The 26302-nt window shown below is 42.0% G+C and overlaps 1 long non-coding RNA gene across 1 annotated transcript in view; it reads left to right on the forward strand.

Annotated features, from left to right (window-relative positions):
• Positions 1-16273, forward strand: part of LOC144052616 (uncharacterized) — a 35607-nt gene extending 19334 nt beyond the window's left edge. The window contains exon 5 of the long non-coding RNA XR_013294259.1: positions 16085-16273. This is a non-coding gene — a long non-coding RNA (uncharacterized LOC144052616). The remainder of the gene's footprint in view (positions 1-16084) is intronic.
• Positions 16274-26302: the final 10029 nt, after the last annotated feature.

Consider the following 26302-nt stretch of genomic DNA (forward strand, 5'->3'; position numbering starts at 1 on the left):
TGAAGCTCATCAATGGAATGGCAAGAATGTGCAAAAAAATCATCAGCGCAAAGAGTGACTATTTTGGAGAAACTAGAATAGAAAACATGCAGTCACATGACATTGTCCTTCTGATACAGACCTCGGAACAGCGTTTCGAATCATAAATTCCGCCTGGGTTTTGGTACGTACCAAAATACAATTTTGATTACTACTACTTGTTCGCATTCCGTTTTGAGTTTTTAAAATAACTGGGGGTTTTTTCTAACTCTCTGGTATTCGTTCTGCTTTGGGGTTCAGTTGTGCAAGTTTCCTTTGACGCTAAACATAACAGATTCATATCATGAGGAAGGCATGTATCCTTTTTTTGTAATTTGCCAATTTATCGCTGAATCGCAGGGGTTATATCAAAGTTAACTGCAACTTCAACGGTCAACTTGTTTTCAGATCTATTTAAACTATATTTTGTGTGCCCAAACAAGTTTGACATTAAATGAATTATCCAACTATGTCTATTCACTGCTTTCCATTCATTTTGCATATCTTTTCTATTCTTATGTGTTTCATGATAGTGAACAACAAGCTTGAAGAGCAGATTTCCTCCCAGATAAAATTCACGCACCATATCTTTATTGTGTCCCTGTTCGTCATATTTCTTCGCTCTTTCACTAGTGTCCCATAAACATGTCTATAAAGGGTGGATAAGAAACTTAACTCTTTTACTGCCAAGAACGTTAAATGACGTTTAGTAAAAACCTACGGAGGGCCGCCAAGGACGTTAAAAGACGTTCTCCAATTATTTTTATTTTTTTTGGGGAAACGGGTGGAGGAAAGCCTTGGCCAGCTGTGGTGAAAGTTTCAAGCAGATCTAGTTAGCCTAATGACTATTTTTGGCCCCTAGATGGCAGCGATGACTCTCTTTTGACAAGATTGGGTAGGCGTCAGTAGAAGACGTGAGGCGGAGCTAGAGGGGACAATGGCTGGGGATGGGAAGCGAAAATGGCGACCGGTTGCAAGCAGCTCACGCTTGAGCATTTTTTTCAAAGACAAAAAGCATCGACCAGTGCTAAAGAGCACATTGATGACGACGATGATCATCATCGATGATGATGATGGTGACTCCGAGGTTGGAAGCGTTGACGCGGCAGTAGAAGACGTGAGGCGGAGGTAGATGGCTGAGGAAGCGAACAATGGCGACCGGCTGCAAGCAGCTCATCGACCAATGCTAAAGAGCACAGTGATGACGACGATGATGATGATGGTGGCTCCGAGGTTGACGCCGAAGTTGGAAGCGTTGACGCCGAAGTTGGAAGCGTTGACGCGGCGGCTATGACCACGTCATAAAGCTTCACCGGCTATCGACGCTAAACCCGGAAAACGCGGAGCACAACCGAGCACTTCTGCACAGTCGGACGTTCAATCGGACGATGAAGACCCCGAGTCCAATGCATATTCATCGGAGGAGTGGGTACAGTCTGCTACTTGCTATTCCCTGGAAAAAAAGGCCGTCAAGAAAGTGTAACATCTGCACGCGAAAGGGGCAATCGCAGTGAAACGAATCTGTTGTGCAAATCCTGCTCCGTCTCCTTGCACGCAGGGGAGTGTTACAAAAAGAAAAACTGTATTTGAAACATCCACATAATTGTAAATAGTACCACAGTTGCACACATTTGTAAATAGTTTGCGAAATTGTTTTGTCAAATTGTTACACTGTTGAATGGAAATAAACGTATTTTGCAATCTAAAAACACTTTTTCATTGTTGGTGGTAGCGTTTTACAGAAGTAAAGCACTATTTAGGTGTTTGTGGCATCATTCATGGACAAAAAGAAGTGTACAATTCACTAGAGTGCATGAAATAACATCGTTTCACAAAAAGCTTGTTTTCTCCGTTTTTTGTTTCAAAACAGAGCATTTCGGTGAAACTAACCATTTTCTATTGTTGATTACTGAAAAACGGAATAAGGTAGAAACAAACTGTACTTTCTGTGGACCTTGAAAGATCAGTCAAAATGCTTAAATCGGCTGGCACTGGCGGCATCCCTTTTCTGAAACGTCTGGCAGTCAAAGAGTTAATACCCAGGTACCCCTAGCTCACTTGTTAAGAAGCCCCTAAAGACACCAATAAGAGAAGTCTGACAAAAGACAGACTGCTGCCTTGGGAGTAGATTGTGATTTAAATAAAAAACACACTACTCAAAGGCACAGATTCTTCCCAATCTGTGTTTTTTATTTTATTGGAATTAAATTGCAAATTTCTTCTGTTCTCATTGTTAGTGTGTACACCATGGATGCACGGCACTACATTTCCCCTAAGAGGCCAAAACGCGCAGGAATGCCCAGTATTTGTTTTCATTTATTTTAGTATATTATTATTTTACTTTCTTACTAATTTAACTTCTCAAAATTAAAAAATACAAATATGCAAGGACTTTTATTTTTTTGTCATAACAAAACACTTTTACACAACATAGCACAAAATACAATCCCTGAGATCCTAAATTAGCCCACTAAATCCCCAGACGTGTGAAAATAACATAAGTTAAAATAAACATATTAAAGAGGGCAATGTAATGCTTAAGTTTGAAAATGATGAATGAAAATGCAAGAGGCTTGAATTTTCACATGATATTTACAAGGTTATTTTATACTAAAAAATAAAGTGTTCAACATGAAGGGATGAATGGGCGCAAGGCTATGATCATAGTTTTGAGAGTGATGTTACGCTCGAAGCAGACGCTCGAGACAAGTGTCGAGCGCTCGCGGCGGAAGTATCACAATCGGTCGTCCCGATGTCTCGCTGGATCTGGTGGAACATCTAGTAACGTCACGCTCGAAGCAGACGCTCGGCAGGTGTCGAGCGCTCGCGGCAATAAGTGTCTCGATACGTTGTTCCAATGCCGTGTTTCATTCGGTGGAAAATCAAGTGACCGCGGAAGCGAAGCGTTGTTACGTCACACGCGTGTCGGCCGTGACTGTCGTTTGTCATGTCACTCCAGGTAGGGAGGGGTCAAGTCAATTCAATTAGAGTCAAACTCACAATCCTTCTTGGGGCAAGATTGAGAGGAGAGCTTTTGCGCGCATTGAAGTCACTGAGAATGAGGATGGGTGCACTAAAAAACAATGAGTAATATTTACTTGGGGGAAAAAACCTAGGAAAGAGTTTGCACTCCCAAATTCAATACATTTTCCAAGTAGTGTTCCGAGTACATCTTATCAGTTTGTTTGTTTGTTTTTTCCAATGAAAAAAAAAATACTATGGTTGAGGCACGAACCCATAACCTTCAGGTTGAGTGACAGGCGCAGCCACGCTAGGAGCTGAGCCACGCCACTCCTGCTGTGTTGCTGGTGTCAGGTGGAATCCTTGTATCTTCAAGCCATTTTTGGCTCTGTTTAGTCACACCAGAAATACATCAGCCCATAATGGCAAACAAGACTAATATGGCTCACATAATAGAGTGTCTGCCTACCAAGCAGAAGGGGTCATGAGTTCGCCCAAAACTCTCCTTGTAAAATGTATATAATATAAAATCAAATAAAAAAGTTTAGTAGGTTTTTTCAAGTAAATATCGTTTAAATTCTGTACAGTGTGTAAATGTAAAAAACAGAAATAAAAATTAAAATAGGAATTATCAGTTTTTGGAACTTGGGAACGGATTCATTGCATTTACATTATTTCCTATGGGAAAAAAATGTTTCGGAGGTTGAAAAATTCGGACTTTGAACACTTTGCAGGAACTAATTATGTTCAAACTCCGAGGTACCACTGTATTACACAATAGATTCATTTGCAATTTCTCATATTGTAGGCATTCATTCACACACTATATACACTGATTTATAATATAATTCAAATCACCGAAAGTATCTTCTCCAAAGCTGGAGAGGTCATAGGAACAGACTGAAACCAAATGCTGCAGAAATGATGTTTTTCGTGAAACCGTCCCAGTGTCACAAGCATTTTATTCAAATACCATCTTCAATTTTCTGTTGCACAACCATTTCTCTTTTTCATTTAAAAGTGACACAAGAGTGTCTTATTTTTTTTATGACATTTTGCCCTTCTGCTGAATGTAAATTAAATATATTTTTGTCCAGCAGATGTCACCACATTGAATTGTGTCAAATGCCTCGAAGCACTGAACCATTTCAACACAATTGTGTCAGCGTTACAGAAAGCAGTGGTGAAGCAGTGTCATGACTCACCACACGGATTCGTGGCAAATGCTTCTTAACACTGAACCATTTCGACACATTGCTTCATATTGATTCACTGCTTCAGAATGCTTCGGTTTCTCCATCACTATTTTTGAGTATTTGAGTTTTAGTATTTGACAAAATATTACGTTTTAAAACCAAATAAATAATTGTTTTATTAATCGTGATTTAAATCTCAATCAAAATAATCGTGCTTATTATTTTTTTCCATAATCACTGAGCCCTACAAAGTGGGGCATTTTTCCCCCCGCATACAACAGTGGTAACAGTTTTGAGAGGCTGTTTGGAGGTGTTTTGCAGGCGTGGTTAGCCTCAGGTTTTTTGTGGTAGCACTGCAAATTCCTTTGCATACAACTCGTGTTCACTGCGGTATGCCGTCAATTTTTTTGCAGTGTGTATAGGCTTTGTTACTTTGGTCCCAGCTCTCTGCAGATCATTCACTAGGTCCCCCCGTGTGGTTCTGGGGTTTTTGCTCACCGTTCTTGTGATAGTTTTGACCCCACGGCGTGAGATCTTGCGTGGAGCACCAGATCAAGGGAAATGATCTTTGGTGTTGCATGTCTTCCATTTTCTGATGATTGTTCCCACAGTTGATTTCTTCACACCAAGCTGCTAACCTGTTGCAGATTCAGTCTTTCCAGCACGGCACAGGTCTATAATTTTGACAGCTCTCTGATATTGGCCATAGACAGTGGAGTTTAGAGTCCTCAAACAGTCACACTCTAAACTAGGACTGTTTGAGATTGTGGACATGTCTTTTATACTAATAATGAAATCAAAAAGTTGTCATTGATACAGGTAAGGAGTTAAGGAACAGAGGAGCCTCTTACAGAAGAAGTTACAGGGCTGAGAGGGAGACATCTTGCTTGTTTGTAGGTCACCAATTACTTATTTTCTACCATGAAATTCCAAAAGGACGGTAAAATATAGCAGATAAGACAAAAACAGTTTATCACTTGCACACTATGCCCCCAGGGATTCAAATCCTGCAGTGCCAGACGTGTCCCCATGCAGTAGTGTCCAGGCCCGTCTGAAGTTTGCTAGAACGTGTTTGGATGATCCAGAAGAGGATTGGGATTATGTCATATGATCAGATGAAACCAAAATAGAACTTGTTGGTAAAAACTCCACTCGTGTTTGGGGAAAAAGAATGATTAGTTGCAACACCACATCTACTGTTAAGCATTGGGGTAGAAACATTATGCTTTGGAGCTGTTTTTCTGCAAAGGGACCAGCATGATTGCTCCAGGTGAAGGAAAGAATGAATGGGGCCGTGTATCATCAGATTTTGAGTGAAAACCTCATTCCATCAGCAAGGCCAAGGGCAGTGAAGATAAAACGTGACTGGGCCTTTCAGCATGACAATGATCACACTGCAGTGACAAAGGAGTGGCTTCGTGAGAAGCATTTCAAGGTCCTTGGGTGGTCTAGCAAGTCTCTAGATCTCCTCAACCCGATGGAAAATATTTGAAGGGAGTTGAAAGTCCATGTAGCCCAGCGATAGCCCCAATACATCACTCCTCTCGACGAGATCTGCATGGAGGAATAGGCCAAATACTTATTTTCCACCATGATTTGCAAATATATTCCTTCAAAATCAAACAATGTGATGTGAAATTATTTTCTCAACTTGTCTCTCATAGTTGATGTATATTAAAGCCTTGCACAATTTGTGGCTGACTAAATACTTAGAATAGAATAGAATAGAATAGAATAGAATACAGAAGTCCAATAACAGACCCCTTATGATGAGTAAAAATATTGGATCTTAGTTTCCCTTGCCCGGACGCGTGTCACCGGGTCCCCCCTCTGGAGCCAGGCTTGGAGGCGGGACTCGAAGGCGAGCGTCTGGTGGCCGGCCCTTCAACCATGGGGGCCGGCCGGGCATAGCCCGAAAAGGCAACGTGGGTTCCCCTTCCTTTAGGCTCGCCACCTGTAGGAGGGGCCAAAGGGGTCGGGTGCGTAGCGAGCTGGGCCACAGGCGGGAACTTTGGCGGTCCGATCCCCGGCTACAGAAGCTAGCTCTTGGGACACGTCTAGCGGAATCCCCTGTCAGAAAGAGTTTCAATACAGCGTCCGCATCACTGCAGCCGCTGCACTGATCCGCCTGTCGATCTCCCACTCTAACCTACCCTCACTCGGGAACAAGACCCCAAGATACTTGAACTCCTCCACTTGGGGCAGGGTCTCATCCCCGACCCGGAGAGGGCACTCCACCCTTTTCCGACTGAGGACCATGGTCTCGGATTTGGAGGTGCTGATCCTCATCCCAACCGCTTCACACTCGGCTGCGAACCGCTCCAGCGAGAGCTGGAGTTCACGGCTTGAAGAAGCCAACAGCACCACATCATCTGCAAAAAGCAGAGAAGCAATGTTGAGGCCACCAAACCGGACCCCCTCAACACTTCGGCTACACCTAGAAATTCTGTCCATAAAAGTTATAAACAGAATCGGTGACAAAGGGCAACCTTGGCGGAGTCCAACCCTCACAGGAAACGAATTTGACTTACTGCCGGCAATTCGGACCAAACTCGGACATCGGTCGTACAGGGACCGAATAGCCCGTATCAGGGGGCTCGGTACCCCATACTCCCGAAGCACCCCCACAGGACTCCCCGAGGGACACAGTCAAACGCCTTCTACAAGTCCACAAATCACATGTGGACTGGTTGGGCGAACTCCCACGCACCCTCGAGGACCCTGCTGAGGGTGTAGAGCTGGTCCACTGTTCCACGGCCTGGAGGGAAACCACACTGCTCCTCCTGAATCTGAGATTCGACTTCCCGACGGACCCTCCTCTCCAGCACCCCTGAATAGACCTTACCTGGGAGGCTGAGGAGTGTGATCCCTCTAACTCTTTGACTGCCAGACGTTTTCAGAAAAGGGATGCTGTGGGTGCCAGCCGATGTAAGCATTTTTGACTGATCTTTCAAGGTCCACAGAAAATTATGTGTTTGGACTATGGAAACACACATACTACCAAATGAAAGACTGGACTCTCATCTTTCATCAGAAAAAAAAGTTTGTTTCTACCTTATTCCGTTTTTCAGTAATCAACAATAGAAAATGGTTAGTTTCACCTCTGTTTTGAAAGGAAAAAAAAAAAAACGTCTTTTAACGTCTTTGGCACTCCTCCATAGGATTTTACTAAACGTTATATAACGTTTTTGGCAGTCAAAGAGTTAAAGTTGGAACACACCCTCCTGTCCCCCTTTTTAAAAACGGGAACCACCCCCCCGGTCTGCCAATCCAGAGGCACTGTCCATGATGTCCACTTGATGCTGTAGAGACGTGTCAACCACGACAGCCCCACAACATCCAGAGCCTTTAGGAACTCCGGGCGGATCTCATCCACCCCCGAGGCCCTGCCACCGAGAAGCTTTCCAACCACCTCAGTGACTTCGACCCCAGAGATAGGGGAGCCCACCTCAGAGTCCCCAGACCCTGCTTCTGAAGACATTTAACATTTTCAATTTATAGTTTTGCTGTTTTTGAATTTACTTATAGGCATATAGATGTGATAGAATCATGAGTGTTTAAAAGAATACAGTGGGATGGTGATTTTGTGAACTTTATTTGATCTTCGTACCCTCAAAGCTATTGAAGATAGGAATGTGCATGATGTTATCAGAGTCTTTTGTCATTAGGGACTGAAGGTCTGGGGTCAGATCCTGATTGCATCTGTTCCGCCAAGCAAGAAGGGGAACTGTATGTAGATGTCCTTTGTTCAACATTACACCTTTGTTCAACCTGGAGTCGACATGTCTGTATGTAAATGTCTGCTTACTAACAACATTACACCTTTGTTCAGTTAGGAGTCGACATGTCTGTCCTTTGTTCAATCAAGAGGCGGGAAGAGGAACCTTTTATCTTTTGTTTATAAATGAGTTGATGTTCTGTAGACTGTTACACACTTGGGGCTCCACATTGCATGGAGATGTGGGTGTCCTGACTGTGTCTTTAGAAGCTTCTAAATAAATGTTTTGCAAAGAAAACTTCTTCATCAGATCTCAATGCAATTATTTGGAACACGCAAAGATTACACGTAATATAGTAATCTAATAATTCCTTCAAAATGGTGACCCTGATGCCGACGGAGACAAATTGAGACGTTTTTGCAACAGATGTGATTGGTCCTGAACACCGGATTTCTAAAGCGCAAAAATATTAACAAGGTGAGTGGACATTTTATCCACGTAGAGAAATTCTGGTTGTTTAGGATCAATACAGTCGCATTTCGTCTGTGCTAAATTGTATTTGGGATCTGTGAACAAGTTAAGGGGGGTTAAAGTCGTATTTGTTAAGGAGGGACGCGAAAGTCCTCGATTTTGAAAATTACTACGACATTGAACTATGCATAGGAAGTGATGCCCCGTTGTTTACGGAAGTGATGTCAAGTAGGAACGCTCCGCCGTTTGAAACGGCATAATAGATTGAGTTTCCACGGAGGAATAGGCTGTTTTTTTATTGTGGTGTGGTATTAGCCGCTCGTGTTGATCACATGGAGCGAGTGCTGTTGAGTGTTGTGGAATTAGCCGCCCGTATTGATCACACGGGTGAGTGCTGTGAAAATTAGCCGCCCGTATATTTCTATGGGTGAGTGCTGTGAAAATTAGCCGCCCGTATATTTCTACGGTATGAGTGCTGTGTGATAAGCCGCCCGTGAAGATCCTGAATTTTTATTTATTAAGTCGCGCAAACGGTATTCAATATCTGTTTTATTTTCATCTTGTTTTTATTTTTCTGAGAAAAAAAAAATAATAATAATTTTTTGGGGGGGATTAATGAGAATAGTTTTGATCTGTTATATTGTAGTATCATAAGTGAGACGTCACTGACTTTACAAATATTAAAAACGACTAATTACTACATATTATGGACAAAAAATTCTGACCGTAACTAAGGATGGTTCGATTTGCATACGCTTCCGGTCGAGAGTCAGAATTGGTCGCTAAGCGAACAGTGAAGGCTGTAACGTTCATGATGCTGGACGCATTTCCACCACGGCGTCGAAGTAAGTTGGAAACTCTTTTAAATGAATGAATGCGCACTAATTGTGATAGTGGTTGGTTCTCACCGTTGAGAAATGTGGTGTGTTCGTGGAACTTGATTGTGTAAACAGCGGCAGACGCTGATTACCTCCGTGAAAAACACATCTATATTTTGTTCGAATGGAAGAAAAGTTAGACGACAATTTAAGGTTGTGGACCAAATGTTGGTTTGTGCTAGAATGTTAGCGTTGGGTAGCTCTGTGAAAGTTGCGCGGATGGTGGTGTTAAGTGATTTTGAGAACAAGGAGGCCGATGCTAAGCTAGCGGCTCTGCCAGCGTACGAGTTGCCATGCGCAGGAGATGAGTTTTTGGTAAGACGCTACCGCGCGAATCTGTTTTTAAGGCTGAGGATGAGTTTGCTGCGGGCAGCCGCATCTGTTAAGAAATTGGAACATAAATTGGATGAAGTGTTGGCTGTGAGAGATGACCCGCGGGGAAAAATTGAACCAAGCAAGAGCTCTTGGTTTAGAAATGAATGGTTGAGTGTACGCGTTTGTTTGTTAAGCTCCATGGTGTGTTGTGGCCACGCGTTTTTTCGTTGTTTGTCTTACAATGTGCGCGACGTGTCTGTGTCGTGGCCGTAACGTTGCGATGGATTGTGCGCGAATAAGTCGACATTTGAGCTATACGTACGTGGTGATGTTATTATTCGATGAAGTAACGGTGTATTTTACAGTGAGTCTGTGCACTTCGGAGATGTTTGTGTTCGTCTGTGGTTATTTTATTTTTTGGAGGAGAAATGAGCAACGTTGCGGTGAGAATTATGGCCTCTTGAATTGGTTCAACAAGTGAGACGCCACTGAATTAATTTGAGGAGTTTGTGTTGTGTGTGAGTGTATGCTGGGCCTAGTTTGGTGAGTTGAGACTGTGAGATATGTGTGAAGCATGTGTGAATTGTGAGTTTAAAGGGGGGATTTGATTTTTTGTTGTTTTTGTGTTTTTTCTCCTCAATGCCTTTATGACAATGGAGAGGAACTGAAGTTAAGTGAAAGGAGGACTAAGTTTGTTGGAAGGCAGGTATTTTGTGTCTCCAAAAATGAGCGAGATAAGATAGGATGTATATGAATGGCGTTTTGTAGGAAGTGGAAAAGAGTAGGTTTCAATGGAAAAGAGGTGGAAAAAAAAATCCTCTCTCTCCAGTTTATTTGTCCTCAAAAAAGGGTGAAAAAGATTGTCTGTGACAATTTTTAAAGCCCTTCCCCCCACGCTTGATTAGGGACTAAAGGTCTGTGAGGATGGGGGCCGTGAGCTGCTGTTTTAAGAAGGTGGTGATTTGTACTGTTGTCTGTTAAAATTAAATTAAACTAAATAAAAAGGACAGGGGAGTGTGTATGATAAGTTTTTCTTCGCCATCCCCCCCCCCCCTCTCCTCTTTGTCTCCTGTGGGGAGGGGGGTGTGATAAGTTTTTTTTTTTCCTCTCTCCCATCGTCTCCATTTTGGGAGTTGTAGTTCAATTTGGGAGACTTGTAGTCTGTTGTGTCAAGTGACACCTTGTTGTCATCTTGTGTGTGTGTGTGTGTGTGTGTGTGTGTGTGTGTGTGTGTGTGTGTGCGTGTGTCTGCGTGTGTGTGTGTGTGTGTGTGTGTGAATAGCAGGGGTCTTTCGATGCTAATCGGTTAGATCAAATTGTTCCTGTTAAAAGGAAAGATATAGAGGTCTAGATGATAACTACAGGCCACTATCATATTATTTTTAAAATCAGATCTGTGTGTTTTATAGTTGAATGAGTAATAAAACCAAATTTTAATATAGTTGAATAAGTAATAAAACCAAATTTTAATTGAAATAGACTTTTCATTTTTGATTTTTATATTTCCCCTGCATCTCTGATAACTTATTCGTAGGTGTGAAAATGATTTAACCTTTGTCCTTATCTGAGTCCCATTCTAGAAGTCTGGAGAGGACTTCCCACCATGTGGCCAGGGTGACTGACAGCTGTCACATTTTAAGCTTAAATTTGAGGTAACACGTAATGAAGATGTCTATGGTAGACATATGCGTAAATATAGTACTACTAGTTGCTATAGTGTAGTGATCAAATTTAATTAAAACCACAAAATAAATAAATTAATAAATTAAAAATAGTTTGAAAAACAAAATATTTTGGGGGAACTTTTTTATTTTATTTTTTCTTGGAAATTGAATGACAACAAGTTTCGAGCAGGTTCAATCTTTGACTGAAAGGTGTTTCACTTCGGTGACTCAACCCAAAAAGTGCTGGAAATGGAATGGACAGCATTCTCCTGCTCTGCTTGATGTTCAGAGTGGACGGCGAACTGAACAATGGTCACTTTCGGGGGGGAAGTGACCACACGGACTGCGAAAAGGATGGTACACTGTAAATCCGCTCGTCCTGTGACTGTTCAATGACTCTTATGCATTGTTTGAGCATAATGTCCAGCAACTTTTTGAGCAGACAGGATTATCATCGATTCTGCCATGATGAACTTTTCCTGAGAACTCCAGTGCACAAAGCCCAGTGCCCGCTTTGAACTCTGACCTGCACGGCTGCTGCCATCTGCTGGACAGGAATGGATATTGACTCCAGTTGTTGACTCAAAGTTCTGGAATCATCTGAGTTTGGTGCCTGAGGTCGTATAATAATATTACTAATATAGTATTACTAATATAGTAATCTAATAATTCCTTCACTTCCTCAAAGGAAGGCGTGTCGGTGGAATTGAGGAGGTCTTCGAAGTATTCTCCCCACCAATTCACGACGTCCCGAGTCAAGGTCAACAGCACCCCATCTCCACTATACACAGTGTTAATGGCGCACTGCTTTCCTCTCCTGAGACGCCGGATGGTGGACCAGAATTTCCTGGAAGCCGTCCGGAAGTCGTTTTCCATGACCTCACCGAACTCCTCCCATGTATGAGTTTTTGCCTCAGCGACCGCCGAAGCCGCATTTCGCTTGGCCAGCCAGTACCTGTCAGCAGCCTCCGGAGTCCCACAGGCCAAAAAGGCCCAATAGGATTCCTTCTTCAGCTTGACGGCATTCGAGGATTGCCGCGACGACAGACACCAACCACCTTACGGCCACAGCTCTGATCGCCGCCTCAACAATGGAAGCGCGGAACATGGTCCACTCGGACTCAATGTCCCCCGCCTTCCCCGGGACAAGGGAGAAGTTCTGCCGGAGGTGGGTGTTGAAACTCTTTCTGACAGGGGATTCTGCCAGACGTTCCCAGCAGACCCTCACAATACGTTTGGGTCTGCCTGGTCGGACCAGCATCTTACCCCGCCATCGGAGCCAACACACTACAAGGTGGTGATCAGTTGACAGCTCCGCCCCTCTCTTAACCCGAGTGTCCAACACATACGGCCGCAAATCCGATGACGACTACAAAGTCGATCATCGAACTGCGGCCCAGGGTGTCCTGGTGCCAAGTGCACATATGGACAGCCTTGTGCTTGAACATGGTGTTCGTTCTGGTCAGTTCGTGGCGAGCACAGAAGTCCAATAACAAAACACCGCTCAGGTTTTGATCGGGGGGGCCGTTCCTCCCAATCACGCCCCTCCAGGTCTCACTGTCATTACCCACGTGAGCATTGAAGTCCCCCAGCAGAACGAGGGAGTCCCCAGGGGGAGCGCTCCTCAGCACACCCTCCAAGACTCCAGAAAGGGTGGGTACTCTGAGCTGCTGTTCGGTGCATAAGCACAAACAACAGTCAGGACCCGTCCCCTATCCTCTCATTCACTGGGGTAAACCCCAGCGTACAGCCGCCTAGCCGGGGGGCAATGAGTATGCCCACACCTGCTCTGCGCCTCTCACCGTGGGCAACTCCAGAGTGGAAGAGGGTCCAGCCCCTCTCGAGAGGATTGGTACCAGAACCCAAGCCATGTGTGAAGGCGAGTCCGACTATATCTAGTCGGAACTTCTCAGCCTCGCACACTAGCTTGGGCTCCTTCCCTGTCAGAGAGGTGGCATTCCATGTCCCCAGAGCTAGCTTCAGTAGCCGGGGGTCGGACCGCCAAGGACCCCGCCTTTGGCTGCCACCCAACTCACTGCGCACCCCTTTGGCCCCTTCCCATGGGAAGGGGGACCCTCGTTGCCTTTTCGGGCTGTGCCTGCCGGGCCCCATGGGTATAGGCCCGGCCACCAGATGCTCGCCTTCGAGCCCCACCTCCATGCCTAGCTCCAGAGGGGGGCCCCGGTGACCCGCGTCCGGGCAAGGGAAACGAAGATCCAAAGTTTTTGTTCATCATTGGGGTCATTTGAGCCATGCTTTGTCTGGTCCCTCACCTAGGACCTGTTTGCCATGGGTGGCCCTACCAGGGGCATGAAGCCCCGGACAACATAGCTCCTAGGCTCATTGGGACACGCAAACCCCTCCACCACGATAAGGTGATGACTCACGGAGGGGTAAAATTATAATATTATTTTAAAATATGTAGGCCTATTTAGCATTAGCATTTTAACACAGCACAATATAAATTTAAATGCGTCCACACCACAGACATCAGAGACATGTTGGCGAATGGTACATTAAACACCAAACGCGGGGTGAGCAACTGAGCATTTTCTGGCGGTGCAATTGCACTTTATAGTCAATGTACAGTACTTCGCACCGGTGGGCACGGATACGTGCGGTGCGGATGACGCATTTGTAGGCTCTTTAGAGCGGGATACGGTGTGGCACACTTAAAATTGGCACATTCACATATTCCCCAACGTTTAAAAACAAATACATTTCTTCGCACCAGCCAATTGGCTTTGGGAACGGACTGCAAAGTCACACACGATGTCCTGTACAGATCTGTATTCACCCTGGAGATAGTGGTATGTGTTTACTCGTTTAAAACTGTTGATAGCAATAGTGCTAACATTATTTAAAAATTTAGCACGGCCACCAGTATGCAAGTGAAAAAGTAAAAGTGCTTGAGGGGCTCTCATCAAAGAAAAAAAAGAAGGCGATGCAGGAGAAAGAGTGGCAATATATATATATATATATATATATATATATATATATATATATATATATATATATATATATATATATATATATATATATATATATATATAATATATTTATTTATTTTTATTTTATTTTTCAGGAGAGCTCAGTATTGTTCATTCGATTTGACATCATCATTGCTCTCCTTTTTAAAAAAAATAAATTAAAAAAAAAAAAAATTTTCTTTCTTTTTTTTTTTAAATATATATACATATACACATATATATATATATATATATATATATAAATTTTTTTGTATGTGGGTGAGCATGTGCATGTGCGTGCGTGCGTGTGCGTGTGTGTATTCATCAGTTCACCTAAAGCCCATTAAAAAAAAATCCCATACTAATAATATAATATAATAATAAATTGCCAAATGCAGAAACATCAATGTAAGTTATCACGATGTAGTGGCTCTCGCTAACAGACAGAATTAAGTAACCAGAATTAGGTTAAAAAATTCTATATACGTAGACCATGTTTCTATAAATTTTGATATTTGGTTTTTATTTGAGGCAGATATTTTTTCCATTAAAATGTGATTTATGAGGAGGTTAGACCATTGGTCGATATTCAGAGTTTGTTTATTTTTCCAGTTAACAAGAATTGTTTTTTTAGCGATAATAAGGGCTACAAGTGTAGATTGAAATTGTTTATGTGGTAAGTCAGTTGTTGCTATGTCACCTAGCAAACACAAGTTTGGAGTTAAAGGTATCCTACAGTCCAAAATAGCGGAAAGTTTTTCTAAGACTTTAGTCCAGAAATACATAGCCGGAGTACATAACCATAAAGCATGAACATAAGTGTCTGTAGTGTTTTGTAAACATTGGAGACAAATGCCGGAGTCTGAGAGTCCCATTTTCTTAAGAAAATATATATATAATATTAATGCACCAAATATTCGGCCACCGAAAAATTTTGTCCGAAAATGGCAAAAATAGGTATTTTCGGCATTCGGCCGAAATAAAATTCAAGGCGAAAGAATATGGCCGAAAGAGGATGTTGTGGTGGCGCAAGCAAAAACAACAACAAAAAGTACTGCACTACAGGTGAGCCACTCTTTCTCCTGCAGCGCCTTCCTTTTCTTCTTTCTATGAGAGCCCCTCAAGCGCTTTTACTTTTTCACTTGCATACTGGTGGCCGTGCTAAATTTTTAAATAATGTTAGCACTATTGCTATCAACAGTTTTAAACAAGTAAACACATACTATATATATATATATATATATATATTAATGCACCAAATATTCTGCCACCCCGCAATTGCCCTTCTGAGCTTTACTAACAACATGAGCAGTGGCCTAACCGAGGTGAGTGGCTAGATTTGGAACGCTGTGTGTGTGTGTGTGTGTGTGTGTGTGTGTGTGTGCGTGCGTGCGTGCGTGCGTGTGTGTGTATTGTATTCACAGGCTTTGTCAACAGGGATTATGAGTGGAAAGGTCAGTACAGTCTCCTCAGCCTGCCAGCATAAATCACTTGAAGGAAGGTGAAGTGGCGTAAGAAAAAAACAAGGGACTAAGGGTCCAGTGCTTTTATAATGGGCTAAAAAGTTCATCAAGACTCCGTTATTTCTTATTTCGCCCCGCAGAAGGCGAGGAGGACCCAATTATCGTCGTGGTCAACCTCAGTGTTTCTGTTCATGCCTTTTCTTCACACATGTATTTGACATATACTGATCAATATTTCAGTAATAAAATGTTTGCCAATTTATTACATGTGTTAGCAACAGTGGTTAAATTGTGCCACCAATGAATAATTAGAGTGCTACCTTTAATTGACAAGTTTGTATTTTCCTCTGTAAACAAGCCCCTATCAATTTACCTGTTTATCAAAATTTCCCCTATTGAAATTAATTGAAATGTCATTCATCCATTCCAGCTGGAGCAGTGTGATTTCTGCTGTCCTGGCTGTGGAACCGTGGACCAGCCCTACATCCTCAATGGGGTCCTTGAGGGTTCATGGGAGTGTCTTGTGAACTTGGAGAAGACGTTCAACCCTGTCCTTCTGTGAGTTGTGTGGAGGCTGCTTTGGAGTTTAGGGCAGACCACCTGACTGCACACAGGGAAAAGGAAATCTAGGTTTCCCTGGATGCCGTGACTCGAGTCACCCAACACTGGATAAGTGGAAGAGAATAGATGGATGAATGATTAGCTTGTGAGCTTTAATGGGGGAGAACAAAAATAGGGCACTTTAAGTGCAAGAAAGACACTGAAATGAAAGTGTTATCGTTGCATCATATTTCATAACACAATATATTTTTCCTCGATCTTGTATTAGTGATGGGTGGTTTCTTTCTTTTTTTATTTGTTACTGCCCCTAAGAGATATATTTTTCTTTCATATCAAAAATATATCAGTAGTGCCACCTGGATGCTCAAACTCAAAGATGTTAACATATTTTGGGGAAAATGGGAGCTGCTTCTTGGGTACTGACTAATACAAAGGGCTAGTAGTTTAATATACCATTCTGAAATAACATATTTGCTCAAATTTCTCAAAGTTATTATTTTATTTTAATAATAATAATTTGATGTATGTGAAGACTCACATATGCATCACTGTACTTCTGTAAATCTCTGCCAGTGCTTATATTTTCAAACGCTCGCTTGTACAACATTCCTACAAAATCACAATGTCCAATCACCTGTGAGTTATTTTTTTTAAATGCCCGCGGGCTACTCATGTGGTCCTTGATGGCCATCACGCCAAAACGGCTCATGCACTGTGCAAGACTTCAGCTTAATTTATGTGCCTCCAAAAAAGAAGTGGAGGACGAAGGCACTATCTCCATCTGGCATTTAACCCAACCAAGAAGACAGTATCTAGATTTAGGACTTTTAAGTGTCCTCATAGCCAAAAGACCAGTACAAATACTGGGACCAGCAGCAGGTACCTGCTGGGAGCCGATATAGGGACTTTGAACTGCCGGTGAGCCAGAACGGCGGCCTCCAACTGTCGTAAAGCCAGAACAGGCGTCTCAAGCTGCTGTAAAGTCAGAACAAGGGCTATGAGTCCAAAACAAAGGCCTTGAGTTGCTATGCAGCCAAAATGGGGTCTTTGAACTGCCACGGAGCTGGAACAGCGGGCTCAAGTTGCTGTCGTCCTTGAATAGCTGCTGAGAGAGTACTGCAGACTTCACCTACAGTGTAGCTGCAACTGGGGCCTTTAGTTGCTGTGGAGCTAGAACGGGGGTTGCACTATCCTGATTAGCATGCCACAAAATAGATTGAAGGACAAGGGGGGTGGTGGGTGAAGACAATTGAGAATAAAGAAGGACAGTGATGATAGATGAAGTGATGGATAAAAGAAGAATTGGGGGAGCGGTGCAGAATTACATGACTTGGACACTGACATGAAATGGCAGTCACGCAAACCAGTGCAGAACAATGTGACGACAGACTGGCGTGGATCAAGGGAGGAAAACGTGTGGAATGATGTGGCGATGGAACAGGGTTAACAAAATGACAATGACCTACGTGCCTCAGTTGGCCACCACACAATATATAAATAGACAAACGTTTACCCGAGCAAAGATAAGAGGGGATATACAGGAGAAGGCTCACACACGGATATGACAAAGTTGATTAAAAACTGACTAGGAATAGATACGCAACACAGGTACAACCAAAGAAGTTAAAATCAGAAAATCATATACTTTGAAACAGATTAAAAAAAAATAAAAAGGTAGGGCACAACAAAAACCTATCACAAGAAACAATAGGAAGACTGAAGGAGAAACAGTAGATGTGAAGGACAGAGAGGAAACGAGAGAGCTTACTGGCTGAAGGTTGGCTTGGTTGGCAGGCGGATGGCGATATCTAGCAGAGTGACAGCATGCAGTCCGCCAACGTGTGTTTCCCGCTGGGTTTGGGTTTCTCTGACTGTTCTGTCATGTTTGGCGGTTCATTTCTGTGGTGTGTAGGCAAAATGTGGAGCCAAGCACCAGGAAGCAAGCAGGATTTCAGTCGAAACTTAAAAAGCCAAAAGTGTGGACTAACATTAAGCAAAACCGCTATATACTGTATAATAAGGAGGGAAAAAAACTGAAATAAAAAGCCAACAAAGACAAACTCATCACAACAGACAGCAGGACACGAAAACAAGAGGGGGGTGGGGGAATACAAACTTGGGAGAAAGGTCATTGACACAAGAGGAGCAAAGATGACAGAACAGGTGGAGACAAAGACATAAGAGTAGACTGAAAATACAGGAAAAATCACCCAAAAAGGAAACTAAAATGATCTTTACAAATGCCATGTTAAAGCAAATTAAATGAAATAGGTCATGACAGTGACATTGTTGCCTGGTACTTCATTAATGACTGAGTATTTACTTGAGTGTACAATTGAGTAATTCGATTACTTCAGTAGTTGCTTCTATATATGAGGTCAAATTAAAACTGAAGTGTGCACTGTTGCACTCATATAATTTACATTATGTGACTCTTGCCCAGTGGCCGAATTAATGCAGTTTTGTAGAATTCTCTCTAAGAACGTCCAACTAAGCCCAAAAACCGTTAACGAGTCTTACCTTAAGAGTGATTTGGGAACAATATCAGAGCATGTTACATTAATTTAATACATTTATTGTATGTTTTACAAATACAACACCTTTTTCAAGGGATACAGCAGCATTTGGGTGATTTGAGTTTGACCGTTAAAGCAAGTCTTAGCAAGCTTGGTGTTTTCTTGGACAAGACAATGTCTCTAGAGCACCACTCCAAACAGTTGACAAGAAATCGTTTTTACCATTTGCGAAACATTTCTAAACTCCGAACAATTTGAGTTGATTATACATGCCTTTGTGTCATCTTGTTTAGATTACTGTAATGGTATATTTTCATGTTTAAACAAAAAAAGTTGTTCCGTGCAACAAGTCCAAAATTCTGCAGCGAGATTACTGACTGGTGCCAACAGATGGGTTTATATTATTCCCATTCTTAAAGCTGGTCATCGGCTCCCAGTTTCTTTTCGAATACATTTTAAAATTTTGTACTGACTTTTAGATCATTGCATGGTCAAGCACCATCATATATCAGAGATTGAGACAGTCCTCCAATCAACACGACCACATAGGTAATTTTGAAAAGGTGACAAATTACGACCAAATGCTACATATTTTAGTTTAGCGACCTCTATCGGCCATGTTAAATTGCGCAAAAATCCAAAACTGAGACTATGTCACTGTCTGTGGATCTGACTCTGCTTCATCTATCCTTCCTTGCTTTCCCCAGTCTCTCCTTTGGTCTCTTGAGGTCTCCCTAATTTGTTGGAATTTAGATGTTTCTGGGGTTGGTGAAAGACTCTGGTTGGTAACCCGGCGGGTAGTAGGTGATGTCTGGTCGGTGCTGGATTTCTCTTTCCTTTCTTTTCTTTGATCCTTCCTCGGGTCTCCTGACAACCTCACGACTCTAGCTGGATTCTGAAGTATTTAGGTGAACGGTATTGGATTTTTAATAGGTTTTAGGTGAATTAATGAGTACACACTCACACGCACGCACACACACATACACAAGCACATACAAAATAAAAAATAAAAAGAGAGAGAGAATACTGAGCTCTCTCAAAAAAAAGAAGAAAAAATAAAAAATAAATAAAAAAATCTGAGACTCAAACCTGGTCCGTCTGGTTAGAAGACGAATGGTTATCTGACTGAGCTATTTGTCCAGTGATTGTTTTAGTGTTGACTACATGTTTTATTAGTGTTGACTACATGTTTTCGGTCTACAATCTCACCCATTAGTGTCACATTTAAAGACGTCCAGTGATTGTTTTAGTGTTGACTATGTTTTGTTAGTGTTGACTACATGTTTTCTAACGGTCTACAAACTCACTGTGCCTTTTCCTAATCTCAACCTTTAGTGTTCCATGTAAAGACGTAACGTGTACTGTACAATCTTGCTGAAAGACTCATCCTAACCCTAACCATTAGTCTGTGACATTCATGTCAACACTAAAAATGAACACCAAGATCATTACTGGACTGTTAGCTCAGTAAGATAGATGTTAGTCTTCCGACCAGACGAACCTTAGAGTCTCAGTTTTGTATTTTCTTGCTATTTAACATGGCTGATAGAGGTCGCTAAACTACAATATGTAACACTTGGTCGTATTTTGGTACATGGTAAAACGACCAATATGGTCGCTCTTGTTGCAGAGACTTGTGCCCTCAAATACCCCCTAGGAGTTTGAGATTGTTGGATCAAAACCTGCTTATGGTCCCACGTACTCAATTTAAGACCCGTGGTGATCGTTCATTCCAGGCTGTTGCTCCGAAGCTTTGGAATGACCTGCCGCTGTCTTCATGTTTGCTCAATTCTGTTGACGCTTTTAACTCTCTCAATACATATGACGTATCAATACATCATAAGCTTTTTTTTATTCAAGAGTGTACAGGAGGGTCTGGCGCAGCTTCTGACTGAAGAATTAGGCTTGACTGCAATGTTATTTAAAAGAAACGGCCAGCAGGTGGCAGCCCGTATAAGATCAGCCAGTATCGCGCAAGGATCTTGTTGTAGAAGAAGAGAAGCTGGAAGTGAAGATTGGGACTGGGAGTGTCGTCTGTCACCACTAGCGTGTTGTAGAGCAGCAGAGAGGAAGTAGAAAATAAGTGATTGGCAAAACAAAACAGTTAACCTTGCAGGATTGCTTTTTGGCTTTGCTTTTTGCCGGTCACCTCAACCCCTGGTCGACTGGATGCTGCGGCAGAGCTGCAGTTAGACTCGTCAATTGTTTATTTTAATGTGCAATAAACTGTTATTTTGTTATTGAAAGCACTTTTTGGAACATTGTTTTATTGTACGAAAACATTATTTAGATGTTTGAGCTGCCACAAAAGAAAAAAATAGTAGTGTTCAAATCCAAGTTGTGCTTGAAATGTTTGTTTTACAAAAAGCTAATTTTATTCTTTTTTTTTCTCAGGAAATGAAATTTTCGTCAAAACTTGGCTATATTCTAACACTGATAACTAAAGAACGGAAAAAGTTAGAAATACACTTATTTTTTCTGATGAAAGAAGAGAGTCTAATCCTTTGGTATGGTCCATGTTTATATAGTAATAGAACAAAATATTCTATGGGTCTTGCAAGATCACTCAAAATCTAGTAAAACGGCTGGTATTTGATAGTGATGCACTGAATATACGGCCACCAAAAATATACGGCCACCAAAAATTTTCGGCCGAAAATTGCAAAAATTTGGTGACGCAAGCAAAACAAAAAACAACCACGCTGCAAGCGTCTGCTTGAATTAAACACCAAGCACGGGAGTGAGTGTCCGCCTTGCTCCTCTTGACTACCGGCAGCTTCATTGTGCATTCCGGAAAAGGAGAGGGTCGCTTTTAGAAAAAAAAGAGAGCGCTGCTGAGTACTGCACTACAGGTGAGCCACTCTTTCTCCTGCAGCGCCTTCCTTTTTTTCTTTGATGAGAGCCCCTCGAGCGCTTCCACTTTTTCACTTGCATCCTGGTGGCCGTGCGAAATACTTTAGCTAATTTTAGCACTTTTGCTATCAACAGTTTTGAATTTCTCTTCATTGGCATTAAAACCACCCTCTCAAAAACAGCCAGTTTTTCAATCACTATTGACAACGCCTCTATTCCCACCTTCCCCCCAGGTAAAAAGTCTGAGCGTCATCCTGGACAGCACGCATTTTTCAATCCCACATCAATAACATCACCCGGTCCGCATACTTCCACCTATGTAACATAAATTTTCTTCGCCACTCTTACCCTCCACACTGCCGCCATCCTGGTCCACAGTCTTGTCACCTCCCGTCCTCATAAATACCTTCATAAACTTCAGTTGGCCCAGAATTCAGCTGCCCGCATCATAACCCGAACTCCCTCCACCCAACACATCACCTCCATCCTCCACCAGCTGGCTTCCAGTTCAGACTCGCATCCAATTCAAAATCCTCCTGTTCGCATTCAAGGCCATCCGCAACCTAGGCACACCCCCCCCCCCCCCCACACACACACACCGCATATCTTTCTGATCTTCTGCAAGTACCCACTCTCCCGCACTCTCAGATCATCTTCCTCCATTCACCTGTCTCTCCCCGCCGCTCGTCTTACCACCATGGAGAGCAGAACATTCAGCCGCTGTGCTCCCCGCCTCTGGAACTCACTACCACCTCAACTCAGAATTTTTTTTTCTATTTTACGCAATTTAAATCACAACTCAAAACACAGCTGCTTAAAACTGCATACACAACTTAAATGTCATTCTGCTCTTCTACCTCACCCCATTTTTTCCCCTCTCTTAACTAGCTGTACAGTGTCTTTGCGTGCTAAGAAAGGCACCTTTAAATATAATTCATCATTATTATTTATTATTAAAAAAACAACAACAAAACTTAACTCAATACAACACAGTTGTGATTTTAGTCTACCACACCATCATCATTTGAATTGCCTTTTCTCACAATTGCACAGGATGTCTGAGCCTGCAGAGTTCTCAACCATTCTGATGATCTCTCATGTACAACTACAGCAAGCACTCAAAAACTATTTGAAGTCTCTTTGTGACAAATATGCGTAGCAAAGGAAATACTGCTGCTTTTAATAATTAGCAAAGAAGCAGTCTACCTAGAAACTCAAACCAATCCATTAACAACAAAATCTGATTAGTCACTCTCACTCTTTAGCCATGGCCCTTAAATTCATATGCACAGATGTGCCCCAGTCAACATAGCTCCTAATGGATCATTGGGACACACAAAGCATCGATGCTGGACTGTTCTGTAAACTTCCAGACACCACCTCATCAAAAACACCCTGCTAATGTAATCCTCTCTTAGGCTGAAATAAAGGCTTTACGATACTATCCAAACGATTAGCAACTTTCTGAGTAACTCTGAAAGTGACTTCTCTCTCACAAGCCATTGTGTCTCAAATGCATGATGCACGTGGCCTGCAGACTTCTCAGCATTAATGATAAGTCTCCACGCTTGAATTGATACTGTAAGTGCTGCTGCTAATGTGTGTGCAAAAGATCAGCCAATCACTTAACTAGCTCAACTTCATGTGATTTAATTGACAGACCATGTAATTGTGGTGAAAAAATGGCATTATGAAAATAAATAAAAATTGACTTTGTAAAAATAAATAATTAAAAAATAAATAATAATAATAATTTTTAAAAAATCTTAGAAAATAAGTTATTTTAAAAAGCATGACCTTGTTATATAAATATAATAATTCAATCATGATGAATATTTAATTCTAATAAAATATTAAATACTTTGTTTATAAGAATAGTAAGGATATATTTCACAATAATATTAACGTATTTTACAATTTAATGGTCATATTACACATCAGTCAGTTACTTATGAAAATGGTACTTATTTCAAAACGCTGTTTTTGTTTATTTAATAGCGACTCTTTTGGGTTTCCATAGCCCTCTTCCATCGTCTTCCCTTCCTACTCGCGTCTTGAATCAAATATGTAAAAACCTCTTCCTCTTTCTTCCCTTGATTAGGTGACATTAGTGCGTTGTATTACATTAAAAGTAGCCAGTGCGTCGCTAGAGCATTAAATAAATAATAATCAGAGGCAGGAAAAAGTCCACTGACTAAACACCACACACAGCACTCATCATTTCTCATTCTATCAGTAGTCTTCTACTCCTCTTTCAGCTCACACATTCTGGCTGTTTGGCATTCATGACTTGTCCGCAGACAAACACCACCGCATACATGAAGGCAAAGGTGTCACAAGGAGACAATGACCCTTCACCTTTTTCCTAATCCCTGGTTGTCCTATCCAACCTATCCTACCTGCATGTGTTAGATGCTTTGTTAATAACCCAAATAACGCAAATGCATTCATGGTGACACATGTTCTTTGTATATTTGACATTGCTTTGTGTGCGCGTGCCTGTGTGTGTGTGTGTTTTGCTAGCACGTCTGCTTGTCAGTGTGTGTAATGAGCCAGTTTGGTGCATTGCCAAGCCTCTACTCGCATGCACAATGTAGATGAAGGACAATGCAAGGGTATTTGAATGATGGCTGTTCCCTCCCCAGGATTCAAATTCATTACCATGCCTACTTATGTATGTGCGTGTCAACACACACTCTTTGACATGAGTGAATACATCAGTGTGTGTAATGTATGCATTTTCCCATTTCACACTGTGTTAACAGACAGTAGTAAAAAATATATACATGTTCACATAATGGACATTGCATGCATACTAACACATATGCGTTTTGTGTAAGTCCATTTGGGTGTGACTCATGAAGGAATGGGTAGAATTAGTTCTGGTGAGTGTTTATTGTTCTTTAAGAATAAGAGACATGAAAAGCCACAGAAAAAAGCTAAACATATATATATATATATATACAGGAAAATAAGTATTTCACCCCCTGGTGATTTTGACCCTTTATAAAGAAAGGAACGGTCTATAATTTTCATGGTAGGTTCATCTTAACAGTGAGAGACAGAATATTAAAAAAAATCCCAGGAAATCACATTATATTAATTTTAAACATTTATTTGTCTTTTATTGAGGAAAATAAGTATTTCACCCCCTAGCAAAACATGACTCAGTACTTGGTGGAGAAACCCTTGTTGGCAAGCACAGCGGTCAGACGTTTCTTGTAGTTGGTCACCAAGTTTGCGCAGATCCCAGGAGGGATTGTGGCCCACTCCTCTTTGCAGATCCTCTCCAAATCCTGAAGATTTCGAGGCTGTTGCTTGGCAACTCGAAGCTTCAGCTCCCTCCACAAGTTCTCTATAGGATTAAGGTCTGGAGACTGACTAGGCCACTCCATAACCTTAATGTGCTTCTTCTTGAGCCACTCCTTTGTTGCCTTTGCTGTATGTTTTGGGTCATTGTCATGCTGAAACACCCATCCACGACCCATTTTCAATATCCTGGCTGAGGGAAGGAGGTTCTCACCCAAGATTTCCCGGTACATGGCCCCATTCATCCTCCCCTCGATCCGGTGAAGTCGTCCTGTACCCTTAGCAGAGAAACAGCCCCAAAACATAATGTTTCCACCACCATGCTTGACGGTGGGGATGGTGTTCTTGGGGTCAAAGTCAGCTTTTTTCGCCCTCCAAACACGGCGAGTGGAGTTGATGCCAAAGAGCTCGATTTTAGTCTCATCTGACCACAGCACTTTCTCCCAAGCCTCCTCTGAATCATCCAGGTGCTCATTGGCAAACTTCAGACGGGCCTGTACATGTGCCTTCTTGAGCAGGGGGACCTTGCGGGCACTACAGGATTTCAATCCATTACGGCGTAGTGTGTTACCAATGGTCATCTTGGTGACTGTGGTCCCAGCTGCCTTGATATCATCAACAAGCTCTTGCCGTGTAGTTCTGGGTTGTTTCCTCACCTTTCTCATGATCCGGTTCACTCCACGAGGTGAGATCTTGCGTGGAGCACCAGACCGAGGGAGATTGATGGTCAATTGGTGTGTCTTCCATTTTCTAACTATCGCACCAACAGTTGACTCCTTTTCACCCAGCTGCTTGCTAATGGTCTTGTAGCCCATTCCAGCCTTGTGCAGGTCTACAATCTTGTCCCTGACGTCCTTAGACAGCTCTTTGGTCTTGCCCATTGTGGAGAGGTTGGAATCTGATGCATTGATTGATTCTGTGAACAGGTGTGTTTTTATACAGGTAACGGGAACTTAATTAGGAATACCAATTAAGTAAGAGGACTAATGTGTGTGCCTCCTGGTCACATGACCGGTCTGTGGGAGCCAGAATTCTTGCTGGTTGGTAGGGGGTGAAATACTTATTTTCCTCAATAAAAGACAAATAAATGTTTAAAATTAATATAATGTGATTTCCTGGGATTTTTTTTAATATTCTGTCTCTCACTGTTAAGATGAACCTACCATGAAAATTATAGACCGTTCCTTTCTTTGTAAAGGGTCAAACTCACAAAATCACCAGGGGGTGAAATACTTATTTTCCTCACTGTATATGTATATATATATATATATATATATATATATATATATATATATATATATATATATATATGTGTTAGTCATAGGTGTGGTGATGCTTTACATGAGACGCTGACGTCATACATTAATAATCCAATGTTGAAGCATATTTTTTCTCGCTAATGGTTCGAC

Source organism: Vanacampus margaritifer, chromosome 5 (genome assembly GCF_051991255.1).
Source record: "Vanacampus margaritifer isolate UIUO_Vmar chromosome 5, RoL_Vmar_1.0, whole genome shotgun sequence".
Lineage (NCBI taxonomy): Eukaryota > Metazoa > Chordata > Actinopteri > Syngnathiformes > Syngnathidae > Vanacampus > Vanacampus margaritifer.